We start from the raw sequence: 7,915 nt of genomic DNA, 5'->3' as shown, positions 1-7,915 counted from the left end.
CTGATGGCCCTCCAATGCCTCCCTGCTCCACCTCTTCCACTGGGAATGCTCTCCCCCACAGATCCACATGGCTCACACCTACCCTTACTTCACATCTTTGCTCATAGGCCACCACCTCAGAGAGACCGTCACTGACCACTCTGCTTAAAATTGCAAACCACCCCACAACCAGCCCCACCTCCTACTTGCTTTGTCACTCTCAGAAACTATTAGTATTTCCCATTTACTAATTAATCTTACTCTATTTTCTTACTTACTTTTCAGTGTGCCTCCACTAGAACCTAGGCTCCACAAAGGCCAGAATACTGGCCTGCTACATCCCCAGTGCTTAAAACCGTGACTGGAACACAGCAGGTGCTCAGTGAATGTTTGCTGAATGAGCGAATGACCCGACAGAGCTTGGAGGGAGAGAAGTTGCGTTCAGCTCTGTCCCTCCTCCCTTCTCACCCCTGGACGGCTTCCCTACGTGCCCACAGCAGGAGCTCCGTGAGTGGCACACGATCTAGGTCTCCTTGCCTTTGATTTTGTGGCTGGTTAGATTTTCAGAACATCTTTTCTGAGCCATTTACATTTAGATTTTCGCAGAGCAACTGTCAACTGGTAGAGAGAGAACCATGGTCCCCAAGCAGAGCAGCGGTCGGCGGAGTGGGGAGTTGCTCTATGCCACCACTGGGGCTAGTGAAAGGTTGTTCATGTCCCAGACAAGCCACCGACGGAAGGGAGACAGCCAGGAGAGAGAACAGAAAGAGAAGACAAATGCCTTTGTTACTTACTTTTCAGTGTGCCTGCACTAGAACAGGAATAATGGAAATCAGAATAGAGGGGGGGAAATCACCCATGGTCCCAACATCCTTCACAAATCATGCTGTAACATATTTATTTGTGATGAGAGGCTCTGGGCAGGAGCCATGGGCAGTGCGGCTCCAGGGCCACAGAGCAGGGAACCGGGTTCCAGGGCCGCCCCTGGAGTTCCCAGCCTCGCTGCCAATGTGCCAGATGAGTCAGAACAGAAGCAGGGCCAGCTTTCACTGAGGTCCCATCTGGAAAATGGGACAGAGCAACCAGAGCCTGAAAAACGCAGGGGCAGCACATTCAGAATGAGAGGGATGCTGGGGTGGGTGAGAGGGAGGCAAGGCAGGCAGGAGTGGGAGTCCAGGGCTTTGGCACTGGACCGTCAAGAATTGATCTCAGCTCCAGCCTCCAGGCTCCCGGCTCCTGGCTCCTCTCTAGGGGCTCCTCGCTCCAGGCTCTGCGCTCCACGCTCTGGGCTCGGTGATCTCGGACAACTTCACCTCTCTGAGCCTTGGGTTGCGCTTCTGCAAAATGGGATATATATCTCACAAGGTTATTTAGGAGATGAAATAATGCAATATTTATATAGTTAGACATAATAGTAACTGTACCCATCTATATACAATCTAGATACAATTTAGCACACAGAGAAATCAGTTTGCAGATGCAGTAAGTCCTCCTTCAGTGACAGCTGCCGTTACTACTACGACTACCGCTACTATTCTACTAAAGGGAATGGCAGAGTGAAGAAATGAAAGAAATTAGAGTACAAATAACCTTTCTTCTCATGCGCTCACCAAGGTTTTGAACCCAGTAGATAGAGGAGGAACCTCCTTTAGAACATATCATTCAAAACACAAGAAAATGGTTGTTTTCGAGCCTAGAAAAAAAAAGCATGATAACATATCTCACACACACACACACACACACACACACACACACACACACACATATCTTCTCTTATCAAAATCAAGCTCAGGCAATTACCAAGTCTCAGAGAGCTGCCCTGGGTCACATCCCCTCCGCAGGAATTCGCAAGCCTGACTCCCACTTCAGAGTCTAAAATCCCGCCAAGTGGGGAACTGACAGCTCAGAAAATTGCAAGAACCCTGTGATGTCAGGAAACACACAGCATGGGCAGTAAACAAGCTCCTGAATTCCATCTGCTTCCTGTTTCCGCAGCAGGCACCATCCTGGAAGGAGGGGCCTGGCGGGAGGGCGCACAGCCATGCATGGGGATGCAGGAGGCATGCGTGGTCCAAAGCCGGCTCACTTCCTGGGCCAGTCCTTTGGCATTTCCAAGCCTCAGTTTCTCCATCCGTTGATGGGGTTCCTGAGTCTTTGCTTCCTGGGAGATGGTGTGAGCCATCAAATAGCACGATGCCTGGCACCTAAGATGTTCTCGTAATGGATGCGGTGGGTGCCCCTCCAAGCCTACTGGCATGCACCCTTCCTGCCAAAGTCAATGGCTTCCTACAAACAGGCCTCTGTGGGTTCTTCCCTAGAGCCTTTACTCACTGCCTGGACCCTTGCAGCTCTCACAGGGACGACAGTCAGAAGTCGGCAGAGGGACACCTGGGTGGCTCAGTCAGTTAAGCATCTGACTCTTGATTTCAGCTCAGGTCATGATCTCAGGATCCTGGGCCAGCATGGAGTCTGCTTAAGGATTCTCTCTCTCTCTCTCTCTCTCTGCCCCTCCCCTTGCTCATTCTCTCTCTCTCTCTCTCTCTCAAATAAATAAATCTTTAAAAAAAAAAAGAGTTGGCAGAGAAATCCCTGGCTTCTTTGTCCCTTACCAGGCAACTCTGCTCTAAGAAGGCTCCCAAAGGTCCCCAGAAGCAAGCCCGTTTACCCACAGTGGTCACCTGCTCATTAACACCCCTTGTGTTGGCTTCCTTCCCTTACCCCTTCCAACTTTGCTTCTCCCAGTCAGTGTTCCCTGAGCCTGCCTCTGGGGAAACTCAGCCCAAGACAGGGCTCAATAAATGTCAGCTATTAAAAATTAAGAAGGGGACACTTGGCTGAGGTGGTGGAGCATGTGACTCTTGATCTTGGAGTTGTAAGTTTGAGCCCCATATTGGGTGTAGAGATTACTTAAAAATAAAGTCTTAAAAAAATAGTAAGAAGAGGGTTCAAAAATATGGCAGCATCTTGTGTCTGAGGTCCCAGCAGAACATCTAGTTAACATCCCATCTACAGCTCAAGAAAGATGACTGGAGAAGACCACTGGAGATTGCCCACAGAGAAGAGATGAGGGGATTTGTTATTGTTTGGTTTTGATTTTCCAAAACTTTATAGAAACAGAAATAAGTTGGTCAGACCCTAGTTGGGGGTAGAAACAAAACTTGTTTTAGATTGAACCAAAGCACATCCCCGAAAATATTGTATTGCAGGAGATCTTTATAACAAGATCTGTAGTGAACTTTTCCTTCTCTTTTGGGGGATGTGGTTCCTAAGAACCACCACCTGTTCTGTTCCAAATCTGTCTCATGCTCCTGGGAAGCTGCAGGAAGGCACTTGAAAGCGGTTTCTTTAAAATATGGCTTTCTGTTTTGTTCTTACTGATACAATCTTGACTGTACGGAGCATAAACAATCTCGCCTTGAGGTCACTGAGATTTCAACAAGTCCCAAGGATGGCCCCTCCACTTTCGGTTGCAAGTTCTCACTACAAGGGTGATAGACACGGGGCTGGTGGTTTTGGAGGTGGGTGTCAGCCAGAGAAAGATTGCAGAGGTTGGTTTTGCTCAAATTTACGAGGGAATGTTGGGAGAAGAAAAGAGAGTAGCTGGACAGACAGCTGGGAGCACAGACATTTGTAGGACAAACGGGGAAGTAGGAGGGATGCAGACAGGACCACCAGTAAATGCAAAGGAAGAACATCAAAGAGGTGGGGGCAGGGTGGGGAGATTTTTTACCATCAAACTGGAAAAAAAAATAATGGTAATACGCAGTGTTGTTGAAGTTATGGGGAAACAAGCACTCTCCAACATGATCTGTGGTTATAACTTGATATAATTTTTCTGGAAGACAACTTAGTAATGTCTATCCAAGAACAATTTTTCTCTCATTCATTTCTCGTTAGATTTTGCTTCTGAAATGTTCTTCTTAATTTTGTTTCTAATAGGGGAAAATTGGGATTCCTCTACATTTACTCTAAAAAGTCCCAACAATAGGCATTGGTTCAATAAATTGTGGTTTTACCCAGACTGAAATAATCAGGAGTTCTTTAAATTGATGGTATGAATGTTTACTGACATGAGAGAAATTTCAACAATATGGCAAATGGGAAAACAAGTCATGGAGCTATATGCTAAGAATGATCTCGATATTTTTTCCTGGTTGTTAATAGCTATTGATTAGAATATACAAGAATTAGGGGACCTGACTGGCTCCATTGGTACAGCATGCAATTCTTGATCTCGGGGTTGTGAGTGCGAATTGAGTGTAGAGATTACTTAAAAATAAAAATCTTTAAAATAAATAAATAAATAGGGTGGCTCAGTTGGTTAAGCATCCAGCTCTTGACTTCAGTTTGGGTCATGATCTCAGGGAGTGATATTGAGCCTTGCATTGGGCTCATGCAGGGTGTGGAGCCTGCCTGGGATTCTCTGTCCCCCTTCCCTCTGCGCCCTCCTCCTGTGTGTGCCCTAAATAAATAAATAAAACATGCAAGAATTACAACACAGTATCAATAGGGGATCCTCTTGGCGATGGGTGGTGGGATATCAGCTCCACATGGTCCATTATGACCTTCAGTGATGTCCTTCTCGATGATGCCAGCACCACTCAACTCCCTCCTAAGGTGCCTCCCCTTCTCCCGATGTTGGAATTACCCCCTCCTCAAAAACCCACTATATTCCACAAGCTCCCTTGCATCTCAGGCCCCTCGGTGATCTTAGAGCTTCTAAATACTCCTACGGACTGAATTGTGTCCTTCCAAAATTCATATGTGGAAGACTTCACCCCCAGTGTGGTGGAATTTGAAGGTGGGACCTTTGGGAGGTGATTAGATGAGGTCATGAGGGTGGGGCCCCCAAGAAGGGATTAGTGCCCTTAGAAGAGGAGACACCAGACAGCTTGCTTCCCCACCCTCTCCCTCTCCCTGCCATGTGAGGACACTGTGGGAAGGCAGCCGTCCGCAAGCAGAAAGACAGTCCTCACCAGAAACTGGATCAGTCAGCACCTGGCTCTCAGACTTCTCAGCCTCTAGAACTATGAGAAGCATGTGTCTGTCGTTTAAGACCCCCGTCTGAGGTATTTAGTGACAGTAGCCAGGACTAGTACAAATACCATTTCCATCTTTTATGTGGCAAGCCAGACCTCTGAAGTCTGATTCCCTTCCGCTTTTTTTTTAAAGATTTTATTTAACTATTTTTATGTGAGAGAGAGAGCATGAGCAGGGGGAGGGGCAGAGGGAGAAGCAGGCTCTCAGCTGAGCAGGGAGCCCAATGCGGGGCTCGATCCCAGGACCCTGGGATCATGACCTGAGCTGAAGGCAGACGCTTAACTGACTGAGCCACCCAGGCACCCTTCCTTCCACATCTTAAAGGTAAACCTCTCTTCTTTTCTAAACACTCTGAGCTCCACGGGGCTTGCTGCCTTGGCTATTTCTGTCTGATGGCTAAACTCCATTTCTGGGGAGTTCCAGTACCCTGGAATCCAGTGACCCAGGAGGGCTCAGGACCCCAGTGCTGCTGGTGTGGACGGTGCAGCTGCGTCCTGATTCAGTAGCTGGGTCAGGATGGTGGTGGTGCCGATCTGGAACCGGCCACTGGAAGAGCAGCACCTGCGCCCCAACCAACTTTACAAGAAGCTTCCTGACCATGCAAGTGACAGCCTCCCCGTTGGTAGCCCAGCTCTGCTATGTGATTGTAGAAATCAATGCTGAAACCACAAACTGGAGTCTGGGTCTTCAGCCCCTGATGATTTGACAGACCATTGAAGACCCTGAGAAATGTCCCATCTTTGCTCTGAAACTAGACTGAGTGTCCTCGCCTGGTTAAGCCCGGAGGAGGAGATGGGTACGTCCCTTCTACTTCATCCTGCCTATTTTTACAGCACCAACTCCAAACCCAGCTTCCCTTGCGAACTTCCCTTTGATTCTCAAAACGTCTTAACAGTGACCATTCTCCTTGCGCTCTGGCCATAATTAACCCTAAGACAAGGTGATCTGTCTGCCTGACCAGGATAGCTTGTCTACAAAAATTTGATTTCAAAACTCTAGGGGTGCCCGAGTGGCTGAGTCGGTTAAGTGTCTACCTTCGGCTCAGGTCATGATCTGACCTGGGACCTGGGACCTGACCTTGATCCTGGGATCAAGCGCCGCGTTGGGCTCCTTGTTCACCAGGGAGCCTGCTTCTCCTTCTCCCCCTAATTGTGCTCTCTCTCTCTCTCACTATCTCTCTTGGTGTGTCAAATAAATAAATAAAATCTTTAAAAAAAAATCTAGTTCACCATGTCTGGATGTTTCTGATATTTACTACCACATGTTACTGATATCATAAAAGAAGTTTCAGAAATAAAGATATCATATGGGAAGGTGAAACAGGGGCAGCATAGGAAGCTATGCTGGACCCAAGAACCCAGTGTAGGAATTGGTTCCCTGAAAAAAGACGACGAGATTTTACCATCGGGTCCTCGGGCAGTCCCCAGGGCACGTGTCATCCGATACCATAGTCACTGACTACATGTGGCTTCGGCACACTTGAAATATGGTTATGGAGATGGGCTAGAAGTGTAAAATACACATGGGATCTCAAAGAGCTGGTACAAAGAAAAAAAAAGAATGAGAAATATCCCACTAATAATTTTTTTATTGATTACATGTTACAGGTTGAAATGATACTAGTTTGGATATACCGAGTTAAATGAAATACATTATTGAAATTAATTATACTTGTCTCTTTTCACTTTTTGAAGGTGGCTGCTAGTAAATGTTCAAGTCCATGTGTAGCTGGCATTCTAGTTCTGTCCCAGGGACGACGCGGCCCTAGAACCTCTCGGGGATGGGGAGAGAACTTCAGCTTTGACGCCAGGAAAGTAGTTTGCTAAGGGGAGACCTGGGTCGGGGGGGTGGGTAGCTGTTTCAGAAAACTGGCAGTAAAGAGAGAACGAGGAAAATGGCTTGGGGAGAGGAAGGGAGAAGAGGAGTTGTATTTGAGGATGGAGAAACTGAGGCGCGGCTGGCTGAAGATTAGGATACAGAAGGGAGAAGACAAAACTGCAAGAGAGAGGAAGACTAGACTGAGCCAGGCCCAGAGTGGGGATGGAAGACAGGAGAGACACTGAGGAGGAACATTTATGGGCATTGTTCCCTTAACTGAAAAGACAGGCTAAAACAGTACAGTACGCATCTGAGACAACGTGTTGCGTGTAATATGCACAAAGACAAAAGACTGGAAGTAATCGCTGGGAACGTTAGCACTCTCTGGAGCAGCATTGCCATTGTCCCCCCTGTGGGTTTTTCTGTGCGCTCCCAATCTCCTTCAACATACAGGTATTGATCTTGCAATTAGAAAAGCAAATAAAATATGTTTTTTCAAGACTCCAAGAGGCCTGGGGAGCTGCTGGGTTGGAGAAGGACACACACAAGGCAGTTAGCTGTTCTGAGTCTCCTGCGAGTCAGCCCAGGCCCCACCCCAGGCTTAAGAATTGGAATCTTGAGGAGGTGGGGGGGGTTCTCCAGCGATTTTGAAGGGAGCCCAGGTGAGAGCCTTTCTGGCTTTGCTGCACAACCCACAAAGTTGCCTGGAGGCACGGGAGGCTTTGCAATACAGATGTGGGCCCTGGGTCCAGGCTGCGAGGCTATCAGTGACTTAGACGGAGGGTCTTCCAGGGAGGCTGGCTCAGCACCCACTCTCAGGCAGGCCAAAGAAGCCTGGGAGGGCTGCCAGGGACAGATCTGCATCTGGGAGCCTCCCAGCCAGACTTGAGGCTGAGGGACGGGGTCAGCACCACCCTGGCAGGGTCCTGGAACTGCCTGTTGGATTAAATTTCTCAAGCCCTCGGACCTTTAATCCCCTGCATCTTGGCAAGGGCTGATTTGGGTCATCTCAGTCTACTTTGAGATTAAGATAACATGAGCCCAGCATGGTACTGGCACAAAAACAGACACATAGACC

The sequence above is a fragment of the Ursus americanus genome, chromosome 33, assembly GCF_024610735.1.
Source record: "Ursus americanus isolate L20-20 chromosome 33, mUrsAme1.1.p, whole genome shotgun sequence".
Lineage (NCBI taxonomy): Eukaryota > Metazoa > Chordata > Mammalia > Carnivora > Ursidae > Ursus > Ursus americanus.
This window is presented reverse-complemented; position numbering follows the sequence as displayed.